The sequence below is a fragment of the Myotis yumanensis genome, unplaced genomic scaffold (assembly GCF_028538775.1).
Source record: "Myotis yumanensis isolate MYYU_CA2020_CCGP unplaced genomic scaffold, mMyoYum1.0.hap1 SCAF_4, whole genome shotgun sequence".
Classification (NCBI taxonomy): domain Eukaryota; kingdom Metazoa; phylum Chordata; class Mammalia; order Chiroptera; family Vespertilionidae; genus Myotis; species Myotis yumanensis.
Window position 1 is genome coordinate 82,519,910 of NW_027223755.1, and position 26,469 is coordinate 82,546,378.

Consider the following 26,469-nt stretch of genomic DNA (forward strand, 5'->3'; position numbering starts at 1 on the left):
ATATAGTGGGTTAAATAAAATACATTATTAAACTTCATTTCACCTCCTTCTTTTTACCTTTTTAACATGGCTACTAGGAAATTTCACATTTCCTCTGTGGCATGCGTTTGTGGCTCGCATCCTATTTCTTTTGGCCAGCGCTGCTCGAGACTGCTCACCAGGGCCAACCCCAGGGCTGCGAGGCTGGACTGCAGTTCCGTGCCCCAATGGAAGACCTCCCTTTGTCCAAGTTGTCCCCGCCCCAGCTTGTCAGAGCGCCCGAAATCCCAACACTAGGGCTTTATTTTTAGGATTCCAGAAGGAATCCACTGGAGCACTCTAAGAGGTTACTCTGCTTATCAAAACCCCAGTGAGGGGAATGATTTCTGTCCTCAGAAGCCTGGACAAGCCATGGAAACAAAGATTCGAAAAACGAAAAACCAACGAAGCTCAGGCAGAGGTGAAAGGCGACAACAGGAGGCCTGTGGCGGGAGGGGGTTGGAGATTGGGGTCACAGACTCTGTGGCCTCCACATCACTTGAGTGCCCTGGCTCAGCGCGCTTAACATCTAGGCTACTGAGCCTGTGGCCACCTGGTCTGCCCTTGTTTCGTGGATCCTGCACGCTACCTTAAAAGCATATTTTCAAACATCGAATTTTATTTTCCCTTTGGTTTCCAAGATGGAATAGGAGATACGCTGCTCTAAAAATAGTTGTTGATCCCAGGAGCCATTTGTCTCATTTTTTTAAAGGATAAATAGCAATTACCAGATAAAAATCATATTCCTGAAAGTATAAGGAAAGCCATAGTGATAATAAAAAGGAATGGCAGGTGGGGATGGGGAGTCCACCCCTGGGCTTGGTACTGCAGTCTGTTTACCCAAAAGATGAGGGTGTTGGGTTCACTGTTCTCACCTTCGGTCCCTTGTGGTCACATACAGGGCAACACAGTCCAAGGCTCCCTCTGGGTTTGCCCCAATGTTCAGAGAAGGTTTGCCTTGCTGGGGATGGCTAGGCTATCCCTCTACCTGCCCCCCGCCCTCCATGGAGTCTGACCTCCAAGGAACAAGGAGCCAGAACTGGTCTAGGGTTGTGGGAAAGGAAAGTACGCATGGAGGAGGTGAGGCACCCAGGACTGGGCCCAAACCCCAGGGGAGCAGGGGTTTGAGTCCATATGGGCAGTTCTCCCTGGTGGCCAGTCTGCTGGTCAGAGAACCTGGCCCAGGAGGAAGAGACCAGCTCCTGCTTTAGGCATTCCTGGGCTGATGGGGAAACAAGACACCCAGGTACACATTCACTTCTGCAAATGATCCGGCGTCCGACATTCCCCTCTGAGAAATGGGGACTGTCAGGCCCACCTGGTTCAGTGAAAGGGGGCATGGAAGGGGCTTTGCCGAGGGAGCAGTCCTGTGGCTTCAAGGCTGTTGAGAGGAGCCTCAGTTTCCACACCTGCATCGTTGGGGTGACCTGACCAGGCCTGGGGGAGGATGTGGCAGGGCCTGTGCAAATGTGCGTCATAAGGCTGGCAAGGTACGTTCCTGAAGGTGGGGAGTAGCCACTGGCAAGGACTTCTCGTTCAAACTCTTCTCGCAACTGAGGGAGCCACTGCTGCTCTTCGCAGGAGAAGGAGCTGAACTTAACAAAAATGTCCACGTCCATGATCTTGTCCTTGGCATTTCTGTCTCCCCAGGAAGAGCAGTTCAAGCAAAGACTCTGACTATGATCGTGTCCCTAGATGAAGCCAACACATTTTTTTAAAGTGAAAATTACCCTTTATCAAGGGTAATTGCTAAACATTTTTCCTGTATTGTATGTCATGTAATTCTCATAGCAATCTTATGAAGGACTGTCTTAGCTCCATTTTACAGATGAGGAAGCTGAGGTCCAGAGAAGCCTAGGACACAGCCAGTGAACATGAAGCCAGTCTTCATACCCGGTCACATGTGGCTGAATGGGGCTTAGACATGCCAGGCCAGGGCCTCCTGCGGTACCACCCTGCCCCTAGTCTCTGCCTGGACAAGGTTAGGGTCGGGCTGGCTGTTCCCATGGCTAAGAGAAACCAGAGCCAGAAGGGTGGCATTCACCCATAACATCCCACTTGTATTACTGCTGCTCTGGATTCTGCCTGCAGAGGGCAGTACTGAGCACACACCAGGTCTCAGATCCTCCACGCCCCTGAGCCTAAGCCTAAGGCTTCTGGATCTCTCCCCCAGCACTTAAGGTCCAGGAACCTTTTGCCCAGAAACCAGCAGCCTAGCCAGCCAGTCCTTCCTGGCATCAACTTCTCCTAGCCCTTACTCCCAGAATCTCATGTGTGGGTATAGATGTGATGCAGGTTAACCGGCAGAATGAGGAGCCAGTCCCAGCAGTGCCGCCCACATGCTATATGTCCCTAAGCACGTCTCTTCACTTCAATGTAAAATGAGGCCAATAGGACACCCCTTGCAGGCTTAGTGTAAGGAACAGAGATCTTATATGCAATATGCCCAGCCCCTAGTAGAGGCTTAACAAGCATGGCCGTTATCACTTTGTCCGCTCTGGGGCCACACTATGGTCGACTGAGAGGCTTCAGGAAGGGGGATATGGAGATTGAGAAAAGTGACCTGCCTTGCCCAAGGTCACACAGTGGTAAGAGGAAGAGCCAGGATTTGAACCTGACAATCAGGCTCCTGACCTTGGCTCTTCCCCTCAGCCAGGTTGCCATGCCAGGGACAGCACAGGGCAAGTGGGGATGTGGGTCTGAGAGGGACTACACCACAGGGTACCTCCAAGTGTCTCCAGGCCTTCTGGTGATGCGGGAGAGGAGGCGGTACCCCAAAAGGGCAAGGGACAGCATGGGATGGAGGGAGTGTCTGTGGCCTCGTTCTCAATCCCCACTTCTCGGCCAACACCCTCTGTGAGCAAGGCATCCAGTGGGCACTGGGCTCTGCCTTGGCCTGGGCATTGGCGACAGGGCCTGCCTGGGAGGAGCTCTCGGGCTGGTGGGTTTGTAGGCTTGCCAGCGAGAGCTCTGCCAGCCTAAGTTAGCCTTTACCAAGTGTTCACTGTGTCCAACAGGGACCCAGGGTGCTGGGCGTAGACCCCTTGGGCTTTGCTAGGCCCTAGTAGGTTCTCAGTCTACATGTGGCTCTCTCCATCCAGGCCAGGAGCTCCCACCCACGTGGTTTGTGTCCCTCCCTGCAGTGCCCAGCATAGCAAGGACCTAACACAGGGCGCAGGGCATTCCTTGTGCTGTGTGAACATGCATGGCTTTGGCGAGGATGGAAGTGTGCTCCCTGATTCGGCAGGACACCGGGTATGGTCAGAGGATCAGGAGGAGGGCTGCCCAGACAAGATGAGACCTGGTGCGTCCAACTGGATCTGCTGCCACCTTGGGCATGTCACGGCCTTCCTCCACATCCCAGGGGACAAAGGCTGAAAGAGGCACCTGGGCCAAACCACCAGACGATAACCGGGGCCAGGCGCGAGTGACCAGCTGCGCCGAATCCAGTCTCCCCAGACGAGGTGCAGGGCCTTGGGTCGCCCCAGGCCCTGGCCTCTCCTCCTGCGCTCTCCCCCGCGCCCGCTGAGTGACCTTGACCCTCCGGGTCCCTGCGCCCCTGCTTTCTAATCCGCCCTAGCCAGCGCTAGGGCGATGGAGGGACCTCGCCGGGCAGCCAGGGGGCGCCGAGGCCGCGGGCGCCCCTCCCGCAGGCCCCCCTGGCGGCGAGCGCTGGGGCGGCACGCGCGTGGGGCGCGGAGCGCCGGGCGGGGTAGCGGCGCTCCCCCCGCGGTGCCCAGGCCGGGGCGCGGGGCGGGCCGGGCGGGCTAATCCCGTATGTAAATGACAGCCAATGGAGGGTGGTGTTGCGCGGGGCTGGGATTAGGGCCGGGGCGAATGACTGGCAATCTTACTGGGATTACAGAACAAAGAGCCTCCCCGCGCTCCCGCTCTCGGCTCCGCTCCCCGCGCCGCGCCCCGCCCTCCGCCGCAGCCCGCGCCGGGGGTGGGGGCCGCCGAGCGCCAGCCCCCCGGCCGGCCGAGAGCCCCCGCCGCGGCCCCCTCCCCGGCCCGCGCCCCGCGCCCGCCCCCGCCGCGCGCGCCGCCCCCCATTCTCCCGGATTAATTAAGGAGGCAGCGGCAGGAGGCTGCGTCCTGGCCGCGGGCCGGGGCCGGGGCGCCGCTGGCAGGAGCGCTTGGGGATCCTCCAAGGTAGGAGAAACTTTTGCGGGGGGCGGGCGCCCCGGCCCTTCTCCCCTCTCCTCCCACCCCAGTGGCCCCCGCCCCTCCCCCTCCAGGTGTTACCGAATCTGGGTCCGGCTTTTAGGTGCATTGGGAGGCACGTGACTGGGATTATAATTCGGGCCGGGGGAGGGGAGGGATGGCCGCCCCCACCTGCCGGGCGGGGTTGGGAGCCCGGAGCTGTCACCCCGGGCCCTCTCGGAGGTCGGGGGCTCCCCTGGCGGGCAGCGGGCGCCCGCAGGCTGCTGCAGTTGGCGAATGAGGTCAGTTGTGCTGCCCGCGGAGGCAGGCGCCTGTGTGGGAGCTGAGGGGGCTGGGAAGGCCGCGGGCCCCTTCCCCCCTCCTCTGCCTTGCTTGGGCTGGGCCATCCCCTGGCCCGTGCCCCCTACTCGCAGACAAGAGTCCAACACAGCGAATACAGTGGCTCCTGTTGGAGTCTCGGGGAGGGGCCTGGCCTGAGGGTGGCAGCTGAACCCCTGGTTGGGGGACACACAGTAGGAGGGGGGGGCGTTCAAAGGGTTCAGAGGAGCAGTTGAGATGCCCCATCTGTGGGCAGTCGCTGAGTTCCTGCAGATGGGCCGGGAGGCCAGGCCGAGGAGGGGCCACAGGGTACTGACGCCCACCCCCACTCCGGAGTCTCTGGGAATGATGGACTTGATGCCTCTCCTGGGCTCTCCAGGCTTGCCTGGGGCCAGGGAAAGGGACATGCCCTGGCTTGGGCCCAGGGCAAAGGGGGATCACACAGCTGAGAGTTCTGCCCTCCTGACAGTGCTGGAGTGGGCTCAAGCTCTGGACATCTGGCCCTGTGTCCCACCTCCCAGGACCAGACTTGGGGTGGGAGGCTCCTGTGTCCATCGCAGCTGGACACAGGAGCCTACCTTATAGGGGGTTTCCCTGCCTGAATGTGGGAGAAGCGCCGGCCTAGGATGGAAAGTGGTAAGGATGATGTGGGGTTTGGGCTGCCCAGGGATTGGCCTGGACTTGGTGGCAAGGAGCGAGGTGGGCCCGGATAGCTTCTGGAGGAGTGGGCATTTGCAGGGGCTCCTTATTGCTCACTGCAGAAGGGAGTGGTGGCCAGAAGTTGCTCTCACTGACCATCATCTTCCTCCGTGTATTTGGTGACCCCATGGCTAGGACTGGCTGCTCCTTGGCCATGGCCTTGGGCCTCAGGGCTTGGGAGGTGCCTCAGAGTAGCCCATTTGTTTCAGCAGCGTCATTCCCACTGGGAAAGGGCACTGGCATTGATTATCTATTCGGAGCAGGAGGCGGTGGCTAGGAGGCTGCTGGCTGCTGGCTGAGAGGGGCTGGGCACAGAGCAGCAAGGAGGGGGTCAGTCAGGTGGCCATCATGAGCCACCCACTGCAGGGGTCAGGAGGATGCAAGGTGGATTCTGACCTCTTCTGAACAGGGACTGGGGACCAAGGCACAGACCCTGCACCAAGGCAGTAGGAAGCCAGAACCCCCAACCTGTTTTGGGGATGTGGGAGGCTTAAGACCACACCCGGTTCTGGAGCCTGCTCTGAGGATGACCTAGAAAGTCTCAGCTCTGATTCGAGGGCCCCAGTGGAGGAAATGAGGAAGAGTTGGAACTCTACAGCCATCCATTCAACGTGGGAGACCTTGGGGCTGAAGGTTGCAAAACTGGGTCTTAAAGACAGCGTTGTAGGCGCACACTTAACCTACTTAAGATGACTGACTGTTCTTTAGATGCTGGAGGAGAGGACATTTATTGCAATGTGCTAATCACACATACTTTTTATGTGTTCATTTAAGGCAGTCTCCCAGAGCTGGGCTAGCCCCTGACACGGTGGCAGTGCTTGGTGCTTGGATATAGTTGGGAAGGCAGACTTGAATATAGGGGTCTTGGAGGCAGGGCAGCTGTTCTTACCACTCGCCTGTCTCCAGCATCCAGGCTGGCCACAGTTTGGTAGAGGACAGGTTGTCAGAGATTCCAGGTGAGAATCTCAGGGTGACAGTTTGGGGCATTCAAGTCCTAAGTGTGACCTTGGAACCACAGAACACATCTCCCGTTCCATCTTCATTCTCAGTTCCGGCTCATCTCCTCTGTCCACCCTCGGCCTCTTTGGCTCATTCATTGAAACCTGCAGTTTTCCTGAATGGCCTTTGCACATGCTGTTCCTCTTACCTGGAAGGTTCTTCCCTTGGGGGGGATAGGAGGATTTCTTTATGGCTCTGCCTGACTAGGTTTGGGGGAGGGCAGGAGTTGTAGAAGATATATTTTTCCTCTCCTTGGTCAGGACATAGCTAGCTGTCACGTCCCTAGGGCTGGCCAAGTGCTACCTACTTCTCTGTTCCCATGACATCCTGTCCTTTGTCCCACATGGCTGTCTCCTCAGTTGCCCTAGGAACAGGGCAGGCACTGAGGCTTGCTTTTGATTCCTTGGTGCCCCAGGGTTGTGTTGGGGTCCAACCCCAGCAGGTCCAGGGGTTCCCAAAGGTGTGGACGGAGTCGGCGAAGAAGAGATGACACGGAGACTGTGTTCAGTTGATCAGCATAGCCAGGTTCTTTTTTTATTGTCCTGTTACATCTGTATTTATACCATTTGATCCTATAAGCATGCCTCTATAATCACATCATGGTATGTTTTGGGTAACCTTCTATAGTTCCTTGTTTCATTTCCATAGTTTCTTATTTGACCTTTACCAAAAATCCTGTCTCTTTCTAGTTCTGTTGATTTTAATCTTGTCTAGGTTAATCTCTGTGTTCCATTATAAGGGCTATTCCAAGGTCGCTGCTGTACTGATAAGCTACAAGGAAGTGACTGAAGGAAATTATCCTACCCAGTAAAGGTTATGTCCTCCCAGCCTCGCTGCTTGCCTTCCCTGGGACTGCCCTTTGTGGATCTCCAGGGGTATAGGCTTTGGTGCTTTCCCTGGTGGGCAGACCCCTGGGGATGTGGGCCCAACAAGTCCCAAATTTATTGCCAACAATCTTAGTCCAAGTTCTTCATAAGTCTCTTCCTTAGTCCTGTTAATCCCTAACTCCGGGGAAAAATCCTCACCTGGGGAAAACAACCTTTCTCGGGGAGGTGGTCCTGTTTAAAACACATAGCGCTAAGAGGGGGGGGGGGGCAAACATATGCCATATACGCCAGGTCCCTTGAAACATAAGCTGTACAGGTGTTTCTTCCCTGCAGCGACTGTGTCAAGCAGCAAGGGTGGACCGGCTTCCGGCAGGGTTGGTACCCAAATACCTGTTGAATGGCTACTTGAGTGAGTGAATGAATGAATGAAGGCTACTCCAGAGCCTTGGCCCACATTGCTAAGCAACTCTCTCCTACACTTTTATCTCCGGGACAGGTCTCCCACAATGGTAGGAATCCCAGGTTCTTTCCCTGAACTTCCTGCTCCCCGTCCTCCCAGGGGCTCCCTCTTTCCCCATTACCCTGGTCTGTGTCTTCCCCTGAACCTACGCCTGGGGCTTCGTTCCCCAAGTGTCTTCCATCCTGCTTCTCTCAGTCCTCCCACTCAGCCATTCGTGGGCATCTCTCTCTCTGATGCTCGGCAGCCTGGGACACAGTCAGGCTCTTTGAGACAAGCTAGGAGTGTGTGCCACTAGCACCATGGGGCCTGCAGAGGCCTCGGAGGGTGGGGGTACCCAGGAACAAGACCTGCAGGGTTAATCCACAAGCACTGGAAAGAGAGCAGGACCCAGGGCCAAGGGCTCAGGATGGGGGATGGGAGATGGGGGACGTGGGACCCAGGAGCCGTGGACCTTGGGGAGGTTGGAAGGGAATTCCCAGTAGGAATTCATAAGTTGGGGTGGAGTGGTGGGAAGGGTTGGTCTGCGTGGGGGAAGGAGGAGGTGAACCTAGTCAGAAGACTGAGATGTCACCCCCTTGGTGGTGTGGAGACTTCTGAGGGTCTCAAGGGGAGCCAGTCCCTTTGCTGGCTGGGCACCAAGGTTCCTCTTTTGCATGGATGTCCGGCTGGGACCGTCTGTGTTCCTAATGCTCACTGGGCCAGTACTTGGTCATTTCAAACTTGGTGCTGTGGGTTACAGTGATGACAGCAAAGAGGCTCAGAGCCCGGGGGGAGGGTGGTGCCAGGGGCTGAGCACTTGTGCTATGAGTTAGATTTCCTGAATGAGCTAGTGAGGCTGTATTTTATCCGTACCAGGTTTGGGGCGACTGGTGGGGGTGTCTCGGGCAAAGAGCAGAACTCTCCTTTCAGACACCCTTCCTCTTGGGTCAGAGCTTGGCCTGGCTGACCCAGAGTTATTTGTGTGCCCACCTGTCTCCCTCCTTCAGGACCACCTGCTTCGGGTTGCCAGATTTAGCTAATAAAAATAGGGGTGCCGCCCTGGCTGGTGTAGCTCAGTTGGCTGGGGTGTCATCCTGAACACTGAAAGGTTGTGGGTTCAATCCCTGGTCAGGGTGTGTGCAGGAGGCAACAGATCGATGTTTCTCTCTCAAATAGATGTTTCTCTCTCTCTCTCTCCCCCTCCCTCTCTCTAAAATCAATAAGCATGTGCTACAGAGAGGATGAGCAACGAATAATACCGTATTGGGAATATAACTTACACTAAAAACTCATTGTTTATCCAAAGTTCAGACTGAACTAGGGTCTTGTGTTATCTGGCAACCCTACAGCTTCAGCCTTTGGGCACCGAGACTGTTGGGGGCTAGGGAGGAGCTCAGGGTGTGGCTAAGGCCTGGAGTTGGGACCAAGACTTTGGGGAGGGTCTGGAGTGAGTTTGAATTGAGCAGCTTTGATTCTGATTTCCTGGGTCAGGCATTCTCGGTCCTGTGGCCCAGATCTCCTGCTAGGCCTGAAGGTGTGGGTGCTCAGGGTCCCCAGTCTGGGCAGCCCTGGTTTTGTCTTCTGCGCCATTGTGGTCCATACGGCGCATGAAGAGATGTCGGGAGGAGAGAAGTTGCCAGGATCACCCTATCAGACACCAAGCTGGGATTTACAGACAAGATTTGCAGAGCCAGGCCTGAGTACTGGGAGGTGGTTTCTCCGATGTCTGCCTTCAAGGTTTGGAGATCCTGACTCTGGAGCCCCTGGTAGGGGAAGGTTTGAGGGGCTGTCCTTTTGGATGCTGGGAATTGCTGCTCACCGCCCCTACCCCCTTCCCCCGCCATCGAGGCAGGACCCCCACCCCTCAGCACCTGTGCTGTGCTGAGAACCCTAGAATGTGGTGGGGAGCGTGGTCAGGAAGTGAGGCAGGGCGGGGTGTCGTGGCCATGTCCCCTCCTCTCTAGTACAGGCATATGCTCATATGTAACATGGAAATGACCCCCCCCCCCCCCCCCCCCGTTCTGCCTGAGCCCCAAGGTGGTGCTGTGGTTTGGTGAACTTGGTGTCCCATGGTGTGGACTTCACAGCCGCTAGTGGGTATATGGGTCACCCCTGTGCAGATCTGGAGTAGAAACAAGCTAGGAAGTCAGAGGTGAGTGATTTCAGCTTGAGGGCTGGAGTCTTGGGCCTCTTACAGGTGCACAGCCAGGCTGTGGTTGAGGGGTAGGGGGCCGGTGAGCTGTGAGCTAGAGCAGCTGGGCCCTTGTCCTTCCTGGGCCCATCGCTGGAGGAGACCCTTTGGGCTGCTGCTCACCTGGAGGCTGGGACACGGCCAGGCCTGTTTGCTGGCTGAGGTCTAGTGGAGACTCAAGGTACATTTTTGGCTACTTTCAGAACCACCATAAAGGGTTGGGAGGTCTTTGTCCATTTATCCACCTGCCTGTTAATGCACCAGCCAGTGAGAAACTTGCACAGGTGCCAGATCTTCGGGGTGCCAGGTTCTGGCACCCCGCTGCACACCAGCAGGTAGGAGGGGCTCACCTACAAAATGTATATGTTGTTGAGGGACGATGGACAGCCAGTGAAATGCCCACATCTTAAGTATTCCATCCAAGGAGTTTGACCAATGCACACACTCACATAGTCCAGCCCCTGTCAAGACCTAGAACATTCCCGCTCCCCAAACCCTTAAGCCCATTTGTAGCCAACCCCCTTCGTTATTCCCAGTCCCCGACAACCACTGGTCTGTGTTCTGTCTGTGTAGCATCTTCCAGGGTGTCACATAGTCATATACCAGTAAATGCGATCCCACAGTCTGCAGCCTGTCTGGCTTTGTTCACTGGGCATAATGCATCTCTCCCCTTATATCAGGAGCTGGTTCCTTTTGGTTGCTGAGTAGTATTCCATTGTGTGGGTCCACCACGCAGTGTAGATGCAGCACACCTGGCTTGCCAAAGACCTGTTCTGCTCAGGACCACCCAGAGGAAGGGTGCCTTTTTCTCATTTTCACAAAGTTGCTGCCTGCACCCCATCCCCACCCGCTCTGAGAGCTGACCCGAGCCAGGAGAGCTGCATGCCTCGGTCCGCAGAGCTGGAATTTCATCCTCCGGTTCTGGTGACTCACACATACAGCGAGCCCCCGGATGAAATTACACCCGCCTGCGCTGCCCTCAGGGCTGGGTCCTCCGCCAGGCAGGTGGGCTCCTGAGACAATCGATGCTCTGGGGCGGGCCTGTGGGAGGGGAGCTGTCTGAGCCCTGGGGTGTCTCACCCATCTCTGCACCCCACTCCTCGAGGAGGCTGGGGGTCCCTAGCCATGTGTCTCTGGTCTCTACTCCTGTAGCTTGTTAGCTTGGGGTAGAAATTCTGTGTTTTCCTGAAACCAGGGCAGGGTCTTCTGGAGGTCGGGAAGAACAGTTGTGAGCATGATGTAGGGTCAAACAGCAGGGCTGCGTGACCTCGGGGGAGCGGCTTCACGTCTCTGTGCTTCGGTTTGGTCATCTGTAAATGGGAGAACCAGAGCATCTGGTGTGCAGGAGCAGCGTGCGGCTCAGTGGGGGTAACTCAAGCCGGTGGAATTCCTAGAGCCCTGGAGGGCCTGGGGGCACCGCCAGGGAGGAGGGGAGGCGGGGCATGTGTGCCTCCGGCTCCCTGTGTCCCCCTTTGAGGCAGAGGAGGGCCAGTTTTATCCGAGCTATCTGTTAGGGCTCTAAATAAAATGTTACTGACAAAAATGTTTGGTGGGTTCTCCCTCCTCAGTGTTTGAGCGGCACTGAGATTTCGGTTGGTCCCAGAAGTTTCTAGGCCAGTGGATTCCAGCTCTGCCGCCGGCCCGCTGCGTGTGACTTGTATGGCTGCCCAATCGGCTGAGCCTCAGTTTGACCATCTAGAAAACGGAGGCCACAGTACCCTGTGGGGCTCCTGGGTGGGTGGACGCCCTGAACAGCAGTGCCTGCGCGAAGGAAGGGCCCAAGAGAGGTTGTTGGTCTTCTAGGGCTCGTGGCTTCCTAAGAAAAGGAAGCTCCCTGGTGATAATCAGGCCTGCGTGGGTGTCTTAAGAGATTTCGGGTGTTTTAACTCTTTGTGTGTGTGTGTGTGTGTGTGTGTGTGTGAGTCATTGGCCTTCCCTGATGAGCTGGGCTGCTCCCAGCACCTCCCCCCTGCTCCCCACCCCCACCCATGTCCTCGAAGACCAGCACCTCAGTCTGATCCATGGCTGTGCTCGGTGGGGAGCCTAGAAAGATTGTGGCAGGCGAGCCCTGTGCAGAAGGGCCCTCGGGTGCTCCTGGGCGGTGCCCTGAGCAGGCAGGACCCCTGCTCCAACACCCACCAGCGCCAGGGTGGTCCTGGCGGGCTCCAAGGGGGTCTTGTGACTGGGCCAGTCTGGTGTCTCATGTTTATCTGGGAGCTGGTTTTTCAGGTGTGGCGGCTTTCAGCAGAGAGGCCCAGGCTGGGAGAGATAGGGCGTTTGGGAAGGAGGTGGTTGCCCCGTTCCCTGGCTCAGGGCAGGTGGGCTAACCACATCCTCCCTCTGATCCTGGGCCATCCCCGCCCAGGGCCAGCTGCTCCCCGAGACACTGCTCTCAGCACGTGGTAGATAGAGAGATGCTCTTGGTTGCCCTGGGTAGGAAGCCAGTGCCCTTCCTTGGGGGCTCCTTTGGCTGCCTCAGGGCTTCCCCTCTGCGCAGTAGGGTGACATGGAACCACCAGGACCTTTGAAGCCAGACAGACAAGGGTTCAAGTCTCAGTTCTACCAGCCACCTGCTGTATGGCCTCAGGCAAGTGACTTCACCTTTTTGAGCTTCGTTTGGACAAATGAGGATGGTTATTCCAACATAGCAGGGTTCCTGGGAGGATCAGCACATTCATTTGGGGGGGATGCGGGGGAAGCCGGTCGACATTTCAGTTAAGAGGATGTCGACGTAAGGAACTGCCAGACCTGTAAAGAATTTTTATAAGCATTTATTTGAGCCAAACTGATAACATATGCCAGGGAGCAAGATCTCAAATGCTCTGGAGAATAACAGTTTGCAGTTTCTTTTATGCATTTGATATTAAGGAGGGAACATATGGAAGATTACAGGAAGGTGGGAGAAAGAAAGTAAGATGGGGATTGGATTCCAGGATAGTTAATGAGATTATGTGTTTGCTTGAGGGTGGTCCCCTTTAGAAGGGGGCAGGAAGGGGGCATTTCAGAGATGTGTTAACCTAGATGCACAGAAATAATGGCCAGGGCTCGCTTAAGGCAGAGATAAGCCTTTTACTAAAGAAAGTTAAGTGCCATGAGCCACCATGACCTGCCCAGTGAGGAATGTATGGTCAGATCACCTGTGAGGTTACTTTCCATGGGACCCCTTTTTCGTCCACGAGCGTTTTCCTCCACTTGTCACATGATGACCCCAGAGGGGAACAGGACACCGTCATTTCCCATGCTCTCCTAGCACCTGCCCCTATGGGGAGCACCATCTGCCCAGAGGGCATGGGGTAGGCCAGTGATGGCGAACCTTTTGAGCTCCGCGTGTCAGCATTTTGAAAAACCCTAACTTAACTCTGGTGCCGTGTCACATACAGAAATTTTTTGATATTTGCAACCATAGTAAAACAGAGACTTATATTTTTGATATTTATTTTATGTATTTAAATGCCATTTAACAAAGAAAAATTAACCTAAAAAATGAGCTCGCGTGTCATAGGTTCCCCATCACTGGGTTAGGCTGTGCCTCCGTTTCTGCTTCTGCAAGCTTGGGCAGCCTCTAGGGTAGATCTGGTTAGCGCCCTTGGCCTATCTACCCCTCAGCCCCCTGGAGTGTAATCAGGCATCATTATGAGAGGCTGGGGCTACCCAGAGCCTGCCCTCCATGTAGGTGAGACAAGCCCACTCTCAGGGCAGCCTGCAGGGGGTGACTTTTTGCTTGGCTCTGGAAGGTGGGTGGGATTTGGACCGAGGAGTAGGCAGGGGTGGACATTCTGGGGGTTGGGGGGATGGCGGTGTAGCAGGGTGAGCATTTCACTCTGGAGGTGGCAAGGCCTCCCCCAGGGACCAGCTTGGGGTGTTGTGTCGGGTCCAGGTGAGGACCTTCATCTGGTTGCCACTCTCCCAGGCTGGGCGTGACCAGGCCCTGCCTGTTTCTGTGCCAGCCGTGATGAGTTTCCCTTGGTTTCTAGAACATGCTGTGCTCTCCAAAGTACTGTTGTTTCTCCCTACAACACGTTTTAATGCTCCCTGTTCGTTTCACTAATTCTCACGTGCAGGTCTCATCTTGGATGTCACTTCTTCCCAGAAGTCTTCCCTGATGCCCCTTCTAATTCTGTGTTGGGGGCCCCTCTTCGGTGGCCCTACAACCGCCTGTAGGTCTCCCACGTAGCCCTCATCGCATACTTATCTGTCACCTTCCAGTGGGTCGGGCCATGCTTGTCCCTCCACATCCCAGCCCCTAGCACCCAGCCTGGCACAAAAGCCGTCTAGTACAAACTTTATGACATGAATTAGAAGTGAGCCAAGTGTTGGGGATTTGGGTGGGGCTTTGGGGGGCGTGAGGGGCTTCTCCATCCTTCTATACCAGCTCCTGCTGACTCACCCCGGTCGTCCTCAGGGGCTGCCTCTGCTGGCCTGGCTGTGGCTCTCATGCATCCAGAGATGGGGGTGGGGGTGATGGTGGGGGAGTGTCATGTCTACTGGGCTGGGTGTGGCCCAGTTTTGGGGGGTTTCCGCTCTGAGGGGCAGCTGGTGTGCATGGAAAGAACACAAGTGTGGAGCCTCAAAATAGTCCTGTGAGCTATTTGAACACACACTCTTGTGTGTGTGCACACGTGTGTGTACTCATGTATGTGTGGCATTTTGGAGGCCACCAGCCATGTCCGTGCTGGATAACTTGACGTTTCGCTGAATCCTGACCACCAGCCTGGGACGAGTATTGCCCAGTTTCCTTGGGTGGCAGAGGGGCCAAGCCCCTCGGTTAGGAGTGTGTGTGGCTCCCGGTAATAGAAAACCTGACTGCAGAAGCTTAAACAAAGAGGTTTATTTATTCCTCAAGAAAAAGCTCGTGGGTAGGTGGTCGGAGGCTGGATGGGGCGCAGTGGTGCCTTCAGGGGTTCTTTTCCTCCCTGGCATGTTGGCGTCTGTTTTGTTTGTAGTTTATTTTAAAATTAATTTCTTTAAAGTATTCTTCGCTGTGTCTTTATGTGTTCACAAAGTTGTGCAATATTCACCACTGTGTAATATCAGGGCATTTTCATCACCCCAAGAAGAGCTCCAGACGCACGGGGTCACCCCCAGCCCCTCGCCTCTTCCCCCAGCAACCGCTGATGTACTTTCTGTCCCTACAGACCTGCCTGTGCTGGATATTTCATATAAATGGAATCGTAACGTGGTCATTGCGTCTGGCTTCTTTCACTTAATGTTTTTGAAGTTCATCCATGGGGTAGCATATGTCAGAATTTCATTCTTTTTTATGGCAGAAGGATTTTCTGCTTAATGGATATGCCACCTTTTTTTTTTATCCACTTCTCAGTTGATAAGCATTTGGGTTGTTTCTACCTTTTGGCTGTTGTGCATAATGCTTCTGTAAATACTTGTGTAAAAGGTGTTGTGTGAACTGTGTTGTCAGTTCTCTTGGCTAAATACCTAGGAGTAAAATGGGGGTGGGTCATGATGACAATTTAACATTTTGAGGAAATGCTAGATTACTTTCCAAAATGGCCGCACCATTTTACATTCCCACCAGCAGTGTAATGAGGATTGCCGTTTTTCCGTATCTTTGACAACGCTGGGTATTGTCCATCTTTTTGATTATAGCAGTCCTAGTAGGTGTGAAGTGCTATCACAGGGTTTTGATTTAGCATTTTGGATTTCGTCTTCATGCTTGTGCCTCGTGCTTATGAGATGGCTACCTCCCCTCCAGCCCTCACGCCCATGATTCAGATGGAGAGCAGGAGTTAGGGCAGAATTCTCCTCCTCTCACAGTTTTGCCTTTATGCACACCCTCCTCAGGGACTTCTCCAATATTGCACAGGTTCAGCCCAGCTCTCTTAACTGCAAGGGAGCTGGAAGGACATAGAGACATCAGCTTCCTGGCCTCCTGGGAGAGGAACGGGGTCAGGGATGCTTGTGGGCGAGCAGATCTCTAGTCTTGGCCCTTTGTAGCCTAGAGCAGTGGGAATGCTTTCATTTCTCCAGGAGCAAGAAGAGGGATGAGGAACCCCTCCCTGCCAATGGGCATCTGGCTCTGCTACAGCTCAGATGTACCATTGCCCATCAGAGGCTCCTGCCCAGGGGTCCCGGGGCCACACCTTGTGGAGGGCAGTGTCAGTCACTTCCCAGGCCACCCTGACTTCCCTCCCCACCCAGAGACCTTTCTGCTCAGGCCCGGAAGCCTTTAGTCCAGGCTCCCCCAGTCCTGCCTCAGGGCCTTTGCTCCTTCATGCTTCCCAACCCAGAATGAGCTGGGACTTCTCACCTTTAAAGCTGGCCTGGGCCGGGGTTCTCATACACCGCTGGTGAAGTGTGACGTGGTATGGCCATTTTTGGAGAGGAGTTTGGAGATTATTTAATTTATTTATTTCATTGACATATAATCACACCACAGCATTCACCATTTTAACGTATTCACTGGTTTTAGTGTATTCACAAGGTTGTACAATCATCACCACTGTCTAATTCCAGAAAGTTTTTTTTTATCACCGCAGAAGAAACCCCATACCCATTAACAGGCATCTCCATTCTCCCCCCACGCCCAGCCCCCTGGCAACCACTGATGGTGTCTCTATGTTGGCATCTTTTTATAAGGTTAAATGTGCCATAGCTGGTTTGGCTCAGTGGATGGAGCATCGGCCTGCGGACTGAAGGGTCCCGGGTTCAATTCTGGTCAAGGGCACATGCCTGTGGTTGCAGGCTCGATCCCCAGTGGGGAGCATGCAGGAGGCAGCCAATCAATGATTCTCTCTCATCATTGATGTTTCTATCTCTGTCCCTCTCCCTTGCTTTCTGAAATCAATACAAATATATATATATGTTAAACGTGCACTTACCATATGACCCAGCTATTCCCTTTCTAGATATTTACCCAAGAGAAATGAAAACTTATGTTCACATCAAAACCTGAATAGAAGTATCTATAGTGGCTTTATTCATAATTTTCCAAACTGGAAATACTCTAAATGTGCCTGGATAAACACACCCTGGTACGTCCATGCCATGGGATGCTAGTCGGCAGTGACAGTGAGTGAACTCGATACAAACCACACGGGGGAATCACAGAAGCATTAAACTGAGTGGAAGGCACAGACCCGAAGGCTACATCCTGTACGGTTGCATTTATGTGACACTTTGGAAAATGTAGAACTGTAGGGACAGAGCAGATCAGGGCTTGCTTAGGGGTAGGCGTGGGTTGGTTGACTAGGGTCACAGTGGAGTTTGGGCTGCTGATGGGCAGAATCCTTCTCCTTTCACAGTTTTGCCTTCTCTGTAAAAACTCAGAGAACTGTACACCAGTGAGTGAATTGCGTGGATGAATAGGACACTTGGTTTGGGGACCAGCCTTCCCAAATTAGCCCCATGTAGGGTTAACTGTTCCACTTGTTCTTGTTGGTGCCACCTTCCCTTTTAAATGTAACCGTTGAGTTTGGGTCTGTCTTTGGCGATGGCTAACGTGCCCTATGCCTAGGGCTGGGGCCAAGAGCTACTGCGGGGCCTCCTGCCACCTTCCTCAGACACCCTTCTCCCTCCCCTGTTCCTGAGCCTCCTGGAGGGGGTGTGCCATTGGATTTGGGGCCATGAACTATTAGATCTGGAAGGAACCTCAGAATGGGCTGACCTCTTCCTTCTCAAATGGGGAAACTGGGGCCCGGGGCTGGGAAGACACCTGACTAAGTTTCCGGAGTTAAAAGAATCGAGATCCAAAAGCCACACCGCGTGACTCTTGATCCACATCTCCTTGCCCTCCTGCAGGTGCCACGGAGCCTCCCCTGCCTGCCTCCCTCAGGAGACTGGGAGCATCGTGACAGTCAGCTGGTAGATGGGAAAAGTAGGGAAGTGAGCGTGGCCGGGGCCTCCAGAACCCCGAGTGAGCTGAGTGTTCACAGTGGGACGGGGTGCTCAGATGCTGCCTGGAGGCAGGAGGGGGCAGGTGCTGAGTCTGGAATGGCCGATGGCCCCCTGGGGCAGGCAGGAGAGAAGGGGCACGGATGTCGGCCCCGGGGACCCATGCTGTAACCTTGGGTATCCCTACCACCTCGTTACTGTCCGGCTACATCCCAGCAGGCACAGTCCTCAGGGTCTGCTGCGTGGGGCTGATGCCCTCACTGTAGGAAGTACCTAAGACCAGGATGGGGCCGATGGGTATCTTGGGTGGTGACCCCCAGGAGGGGTGAACCCAGGCTCGGTGATGCAGGCCCCAGGTTTATTCTGGGGTTGGTGTTGAGTCACTGCCTGTGTGGGTTGCGTCCACAGTCATGCTGGTGCCAAGAGCTCTTGCGACTTCAGTGAAAATGGGTGTGGGAGGGGGCAGGCCCGGTGTTGGAGCTGGCTTGTGTCCAAGTGCCCACTGCTGCCCACCACCTCGGGGAGCCGATTTGGAGCTACGGCAGCCCCGTGAGGAGGGTTCTCACTCCGTAAGCCGGTCCTCAGAGCCCATGGGTGGGGGCATGAGGATGCCAGGGGCAGGGCCTGCGACCCCTCCCCACTGACCTGCACCTCTGAGGGACGGAACTCTGGAAGAGCAGTGTCTTTCTCTCCCCACGCCCCCTGGCTTCAAAGGGGGGTTCTTTGGGGGCATGAAAACTTGTTCCCTTTTCTTGGTTCCATGTCCGCTGCTGCACATGAGGAGGACAGACTGGGCAGCCTGGAGCCTGGGGTCTGCTCGGAGGGCTAGCAGCTCCTGGAATTCCCCCTGCTATCTCCATTACCCACCCCAACATCCCTGAGGGCCCATGATCTTGGCAGCATAGCCCCACTTTTGGCTCAGAAAATGACAGCTCCATACCTTTAGGGTCCCTTCTGGTTGTCAGGGCCCACGATGCCTCTAGGAAGCCCGCCTTGGACCGCACTGTGTCCCCGGAGAGGAAGCCTGGCCCCTGTGTGAAGCCCCTCACCCTCTGGCAAGGGGAACACCCTCACAGAACTTCTAGCCCAGGTTCGGATGTACAGAGTGGGAAATAGGTCCAGAGAGGGACGTTGCCCAGACGGTGGAGTGGTACCTGGAGTTAGAAGCCAGGTGTCCTGACCCCTCGTCCGCAGCAGGGCACAGCTGTCCCTGGGACCCCCGCTCCCCACCCCTAGCTGCCCAGAGGTAGGCACTGGGTTGTCCGCAGGAGGACAGGGAGCAGGCCAGCTCAGGAGTGTGGAGGGCCCGGTTGCCAGGATTAGATCACCCTCGAGGGACGAGCCCTGCTCTGCCCAGCCTCTTCCTGACAAGAAAGGGCCTGATGCTACCTCATCTACATTGCTCATCCTTCTGAGGCCTGTTTCCGCCTGGCAAGGGGGCTCTCTGGGGACACGATCACCCCAGGGCCTGGCGCCACCCCAGCGCTGGCTGCTTCCTACCATCTCCTGACACCCAGCCCCCAAGCACTGCAGATGCTTAAGAATCAGCACATAGTTACACTGTGCTGGTTAGCTGCTGAGGATCACCCAGAACTGGGGGGTGGAGGGGGTCCCCTGCTCCCAGCTGAATGCCAGGCCTGCATTTCCCACCCAGGTCCCCCGCATGTGGGGGAGCAGCAGTGTCATTGTGCTGCCAGTCAGGACACTGGAGTTGAGGAGACGCAGTGAGCTCACTGGGGAGGACAGAAGCTCAGCAGGTGATGTCAGCGCCAAGCAGTCATCGCTGCCATTGCTTTAAAGGGCGCTCATGATCTCCAGGCCCCGTGCCAGACGCTTCACGCGTGAGCCCCAGGGCTCTTCACAGCACAGCAGCCGGATTGGTGGCACCGTTTTGCCCATGAGGAAACTGAGGCATGGAGCGTTCATGTGCCTCCGTGGGGGCCACCAGCTGCTGACAGCCAGGTGGGGACACGACCCAGCTTTGGTTGACCCCGACACCCAGGTGCTTCCCCCTCCTCAGGCTGGCCAGATGTGGGTGTGGTGGACTTGGAAGTGCCAGGGAGGGCCTTGATGCCAAGGATGTCATGTTTGGCTAAGCATTGTGCACCTCCCCCGCTTCAGACCTCCAGTTCACTTTAGCTATTCGCTCATCCGCCCAGCGAGTGTGTGTGGACTGCTTGGCCTGGTGCTGGGCACAGCCGTGCAAATCCCTGCCCCCGGGTGCGCACATCTCTATGGAGGCTGGTGGGAGGCTGCCTCCCTCACCAGCCTCTGCCGTCCTGCACACACCTCACCGGTGGAATGAGCTGTCCGTGGGGACCCTTCATTGTCCTGGCAGAGGGCCTGGGCACAGGGGCTCTTGGCTCAGCTCTTGGGCCTGTCCTAAATCCAGAGGCCTTGGGACCCATCTGGGAGCCGGCCTCCCGCTGAAAGCCTTTGTCTCCATCCACCCCATTGGTTCGTGTTTCCTCGTCATAAAGAATGAAGCCCTTGTGAGCCCTCTATACCCCACTTCCTTCTCTACCTCCTTTCTCCCCAGATCCCATAGCCTCCACCCCCTCCCACTCCTCAGCCTCTGCACTGCTCCCCTGCTCACTCGTCTGTCTCCCCAGCCCTTGGGTTCCTCTAGGTTCCTGATCTCTGGTCTCCCATCTCCAGGACCCATCCGTCTCCCCTCCCCTGACTCTTCAACTCTGCCTAGTCCTCAGCTGTCCAGAGTCCCACCCCCCCTCCCCCGCCACACACACACACCTCCAGCCTCTGACACCCACAGGTTACAGATGGCCCTAGGGATCTGACAGCCTCCTCCCTTCTGTTCCCTGCTGAACTGGGGACACCATCATCCACTCCATGATTGGAGCCAGAAACTCCTCCTTAGGACTCCCCTCTCCACTCCATCATAACGCTCTGCTCTTCTCTAGTCTGCTCCCAGCATCGGCCTCAGACCTGACCATCTCCGGCCCAGACTATTGCAGAAGCTTGATAAGGACCAGTTCCCTGCCCCCGTCGTTTGTCATATCCTGCCAGGACCCCTTAAAGTGACCCGGTCTTGCCCCCGCTCCAACCCTTTTGCTCGTTCTTGTCCCCTAAAGGATAATCTTCCGAGGTCCCTGGCGTAGCCCCGGTGACAGCCCGTCTCTTTGCCCACCACTTCCTGCCCTGCCCTGAACATTTGAGCCATGCCTAGCCAGACCCAGTGACCCACCCCATTCACCAACCTGCCTGAGCCCCACTGGGCAGCCAGTCATTTGGCGCTTCTTCAAACGGGGCCTGACACATTTGCTCAGCATTTACTTCTAGGGAGGTGGGCCCTGCAGGGGGCGGGGCAGTCATCCCATTATAGATGAGCAATGTTTGGGCACCGTTCCCTGGCCCTGCTCCTCCCCTGCAAACTTCTCCCCCATGACATCATAGTCCACTCAGCCTGGGTGTCACCTCCTCCAAGGAGCCTCCCCTGACATTCTCACCTGTCCTCCTGTGCTTCTTGCGTGTGACTTATTTTTTTTATATCTTTGACAGACGTATAATTTACTTACAGTAAAATGCATTAGCCTGGAGTGTCCAGCGTGATGATTTTTTTAACCTATGTATACACCTATGTAACCACCACTCCAATCAAGATGTGTCACACTGTGCTTTAATCTTTTTTTTCTCATAACCTAATTGCCCTATCTCCTCCCAGCCTGGGACTCTGTCAAGGGCAGGAGCACCTGCTGTCTGTCCCCGTGCTGTGTAGGATGACGTGTGATGGTGTTGCGATGTGTGTCTGTGTGGCCATGTCCCCACATGTGTGAGCATGAGGTGGGAGGGAGGGTGGCTGGGCTGTGGCTGTGGGAACTTGTGTGTTTTGAGCCTGGCCAGATGCCCCCTCTTCAGTGGGGAGAGGAGGTGGTCCCGTTCCCCAGCCAAGGGCCTGGGCTGGGAGCATCACCCTCCCGGAGAGGCCCCTGCTGGCTGGCAGCCTGGAGATTAGTCTCCAAGGCCACGCCGCCAGTTGCCATAGGCACGCAGGCCCGAGTCAGGATTGCAATTCCTCATCCTGGTCACGCAGGCGGCGGCTGCCCCTGCCCGTCCACCAGGAGCCAGAGTGGGGCTTTAAATAAAGGGCTGGAAACCTGACCCCGGAGAGCTGTCTGCCCACTAGAGCCAGGGCACCCCATACTGCCAATAGCACCCGCCCATCTCCTTTGGCGGGGGGGTGTGGGGGGGGGCAGAGATATGGCAGAACTTGAATTAGAGGGTTCCCTTCATTGTCTCAGGGCTCAGAGCATAGGCATGGCCCTGGCCTGGTCCAGGGGAGCCCGATCTGAGAGGAGGCAGCCCACCTTCCTGAACCCCTTCTCCACCTGAGGGGGATAAAACCCTGCCTTCAGGGATCCTGAACTAAGTAAAAGGAGGGGGGCTTCCCACTGCCCGGCCACAGACCTGCCCGGCCCCCAGCTCCGCCACACAGAGGGCAGGAGGCCGCCCTCCTTTTCCCCAGGAAGCAGCAGCGGCATGTGCTTCCCTGGGTCTGCCCTGTGCCCAGCCTGGGGCCGATTTCCTTCCCTGGGGGCGGGGGGCACGGGGGAACAGCTATGTGGGTTAGTTGGTTATTTTTTTATTTTTTCCTCAGAATGAGGTTTCTGTTATTTCTTTCCAAATTGCAAAAGTGATGTCTCCTTATCTCAGATAACTTATAAAATATGAAAAGGAAAGGAAAGAAAAGGCCCACTGAGACGAACAGTCTGGAGTTTGCATCCTAGGCTCTCCCGTGTGTACCTGAGGTCAGTCTGCACAGCGCTGGTTTCAGCACACACACACACACACACACTCCAGGGTACTTGGAGTGTCTGCTGTTCCTTTTTGTGTGTGCAGTTGTGTTTACATGTGTGTGACCCGCTTTGATGAAATGCCTTCACAAGTTCATGTTTGTTTCAGAGGATTTTCTCAGGATGAATTGAAAAAAGTGCTGGGTCACAGGGTAGGGACTCAGTTAAAACCCTTGAGACGTGTCAAAGCAACTTGCCTGTTTGTTGCCTAACTGGGGAATCCCAATCCCTGCTGTCTCCTTAACTCTTTATTGGGGAAAAAATGCTGTTTATTGTAAGTCAACAGCTCAATAAATTTTAGAAGCCAAATCACCCAGGTAACCAGCACCCAGATTAAGAGCAGAATATTCCTGCCCTGGCCGGGTGGCTCTGTTGTTTCGAGCGTTGTCTCATACTCCAGAACGTTAGACTGTGGGTTCCACATATCTAGGTTGTGGGTTCCATTCCCGGTCAGAACATGTGTGGGAGGCAACAGATTGGTGTTTCTCTCTCACATTGATGTTTTCTTTCCCTCTCTCTCTCTCTCTCTCTCTCTCTCTCTCTCATCCTCTCTAAAATCAATAAACATATACTTGGATAAGGATTTTTTTTTAAAAAAAGAATATTCCCAGCCCCCCAGAGCCCCTTTCACGCCTCGTTCTAATCTGCCCTTTGCCCCCCAACATGACCACCGTCCTGACCTCTAACGTCGGAGGTCAGCCTGTTTCGGACCATATACCGTGCAGATTGAATCCTACAGCGTAACCTCTTGTGCTGTGATTCTCTCATCGTACTGCGAGATTCCACTGGGTGTTGCACACACGAGGTGTGGTTTGTTTACATGTCTGATGGCTTTTTCAACACATCAGGCACCAGGGATTCAGAATGCAGTGAAAGCAAACACGTGGACACAGAATGCCATCAGAATAATTGCCCGTTTTTAAAGAAATGAAAGTTGGTTCCCTTAAAGGACCTGCTCTGGGGAAGAGGAACGCACCTGTGACCAGCACAGCAGTGAAGCATGTGGACGAGCACGCTGTGCTGTGGCGTGAACCTGCGCTGGGTGTGCCGTCTGGGCTGCAGTCCTCCCCGCTCCGGGCCTCGGTTTTCCCAGAAGCACATGGAGGTGGGGCCCATGCAGCTCTGAATCCCATGACGCTAAGTGTATAACTAAAGAGCACTAAGGGTTTATTTTCTAAAGTGGCGGGAATTTGCTCTTGCAATGCTATTTATCAACTTGCCTCCCTTTCTCCATAAAGCAAACCGCACTGTCCTTGACCTCTGTCCATGTTACCCCCCAGGCCATATGACAGGTGGAAGGATCCTTGCAGGTAGTCCGTCTCCTTGAAAAGCGTGGGCTTAATACGTGGCCTACTTCCACTTTGAAAACCGCCAGGGACAGAGGACCCAGTGCCTGTGAGGCAGCCCCTGCCCATCCACCAGGAGCCAGAGCGGGGCTTTAAATAAAGGACTGGGGACAGCCCTCCATGGGAAGTGTTTCCCTGGGTTGAGCTCAAGCCTGTATCCCTGTAACCTCTACCAGCTCGGTGTGAATGCACCTGGACTCCGTGTGGGACTTCGGAAGCCAGTCCTGGAGTCGGGGATGGGCGAGGTGACGTGCATCGCCAGGCCCGGTGTGACAGGTCCACTTGATAGCTCTCGGTACATGGTAGCAGCTGCTGCTGTTATTATTTTTAAATTTACCGTCTTCATCGTCTTTACGCAGACAGTTCGGTAGTGTTAGGTAGATGTACGTTGTTGTGCAACCAGTCCCCAGAAGGGTTTTCGTTTTCCCAAACTGAAACTGCGAATTACACACTGTCTCCGTATTCCTCCCTTTTTGCAGCCCCTGGCATCCTCTGTTCTGCTTTCTGTCTCTGTGAATTTGACTACTCTGTGTACCTCATACGAGGGGAGTCATACCGTGTCTGCCCTCTTGTGACTGGCTTATTTCACTTAGCATGATGTTCTCAAGGTTCATTCCAGCTGCAGCATATTACAGAATTTTCTTCCTTTTTAAAGCTGGAATAATATTCCATTGTGTATGTATACAGCATTTTTTTTATCCACTCATCTGTGGATTGACACGAGTCGCTCCCACCTTTTGGCTATTAACAAATAATGCTTCTATGAACATGGGTGTACAATATCATTTTCGGGCTTATTATTTTATTATCAACATCACTTTAATATCAGATCTCAAACCTGCCCAGCCGGTGTAGCTCAGTGGTTGAGCGTCGACCTATGAACCAGGAGGTCATGGTGCGATTCCCAGGTCAGGGCACATTCCCGGGTTGCAGGCTTGATCCTGATCCTCAGTAGGGGGTGTGCAGGAGGCAGCCGATCAATGATTCTCTCTCATCATTGATGTTTCTCTCTCTCACTCCCTCTTCCTTCCTCTCTGAAATCAATAAAAATATATATATATTTTTAAAATATCAAACCTGGAGTGGATCTGAGAAGTCACCTCTTTTAACCCCTTATCCAGTGTTTGGGTCTATCCATCCCAATTCCTGCTGAGATTTCTGACCTGGGATTCGTGCCAGGGGCAGGAGGGGAGTCCACTGCCTTCTGATGCCTCTGATTGTCTGAGGGCTAGGAACTGGGGGGCTTAGGGTGGAGGAAAGAGGCCTGGTGAGGGGGAGCATGGCAGAGGGAATTTCAGCCGTGCGTCCTCTGTACCTCCAGATGCACCGCCAGGAGGAAGCAGGTGGGGGCTTGGACAAACTTTCCTCAATGGTGAGAATTGAGGGACAGTGTTATTCATCAGGAGAGTCTTGGAGACAGGTCTTTAAGTATAGGTTCCACTTCAGCTAACATTTAATCCCCCAACAGTGCAGTGAGGTGGGTCTGATTTGCCCCATTTCACAGATGAGGAAAGCAAAGTTCGGGGAGATTAAATAACGTACTCATCAAACTGGTTCCTGGGGAGGCGGGGCTTTTCTCTCCTTGAAAGGTGCCCAGCACCAGGCCTTTTAAAAGGTTGGTGGATTGATTTGTTTTCCTTTATTTATGCCCCACCTAATTTCAGAAGGGATTTGAAAGACATAAACTGTAGTAAAGTGAACCTGAATTGGAACATGCCTGCTGTGGAATCTGTTGCCATTAGGAAAGTGTTTGATTGTAAGTAACCTGTTAAGCAGAAACTGAAAAAGTGAGGGGTTTGTTTTCTGTAAAGAGAAGCCTGGAAGCGGGCAGTCCAGCTCTGGGGCAGCTGCTCAGGGACATCACAGGGGCTGGCGTCTCTGTTCCCTGGCTCTTCACTCCTAGGCAGTGGCTTTGGTCATCCCGACCTAAAGGGGTGGGAGGGATGGGGCAGCCAGCGCTTGCTCAGTGGGTAGGGGAGGAGAGGGTCGAATGGGGGTTGAGTGAACCAGTGACGGCATCTGCTACCAACTCCTAGGTTCTTGCTGTGGGTCGATCACCAAATGGGGTGAAATGGGGTGTAGACACCTTTCCTAGAAGCCCCTTGTGTCCCAGTGGCCAGAACAGGGCGGGTTACCTGCTTCTCCTTAATCCAGCGGTTCTCAACCTGTGGGTCTCGGCCCCTTTGGGGGTTGAACAACCCTTTCACAGGGGTCACCTAAGACCATCGGAAAACACATATATAATTACATATTGTTTTTGTGATTAATCACTATGCTTCCATTATGTTCAATTTGTAACAATGAAAATACATCCTGCATATCAGATATTTACATTACGATTCATAACAGTAGCAAAATTACAGTTATGAAGTAGCAATGAAAATAATTTTATGGTTGGGGGTCACCACAACATGAGGAACTGTATTAAAGGGTCGTGGCATTAGGAAGGTTGAGAACCGCTGCCTTAGAGAGTCAAGCTGCCCCATGCACCTGGATTTAAATGAGGCCACAGGAGGCTCTGTGAGCAGGGAGGGGGGAAGGACTTGGGGTCAGAATGGGGATTGGGACTCACAAGTCTAGATTGCCATCCATTGCATGTGGCTCAGGTAAGACCCCCTCAAGCTGCCCTGCGGAGCCTGCCTGAGCAGACAGGAGAGCAAGTCAGGGCTGTGGTCTGCTTTGTTCTCTGCCAGCTGCAACAATTGGTGGACAGTGGGGAGGGGGCAGGAATTAAGGGCCCAGGCAATTCCATCCCCACTGAGGGGCCTTAGGACAGAGATGGGGTGTCCGGTGGGGGTGGGGTTCCTGG

At 54.7% G+C, this 26,469-nt stretch overlaps 1 protein-coding gene across 5 annotated transcripts in view; it reads left to right on the forward strand.

Moving 5' to 3' along the window:
- Positions 1-4,034: 4,034 nt before the first annotated feature.
- GTF2IRD1 (GTF2I repeat domain containing 1) overlaps positions 4,035-26,469 on the forward strand; it is a 109,729-nt gene continuing 87,294 nt past the window's right edge. Inside the window, exon 1 of one of the 5 annotated variants that reach the window (XM_070412811.1) lies at positions 4,035-4,170. The gene's annotated coding sequence lies outside the window, so the exon portion shown is untranslated. Of the gene's footprint in view, positions 4,171-4,439; positions 4,464-26,469 lie in introns of those variants that run through there. The other 4 variants (XM_070412815.1, XM_070412813.1, XM_070412814.1 and 1 more) reach the window with 4 other exon arrangements.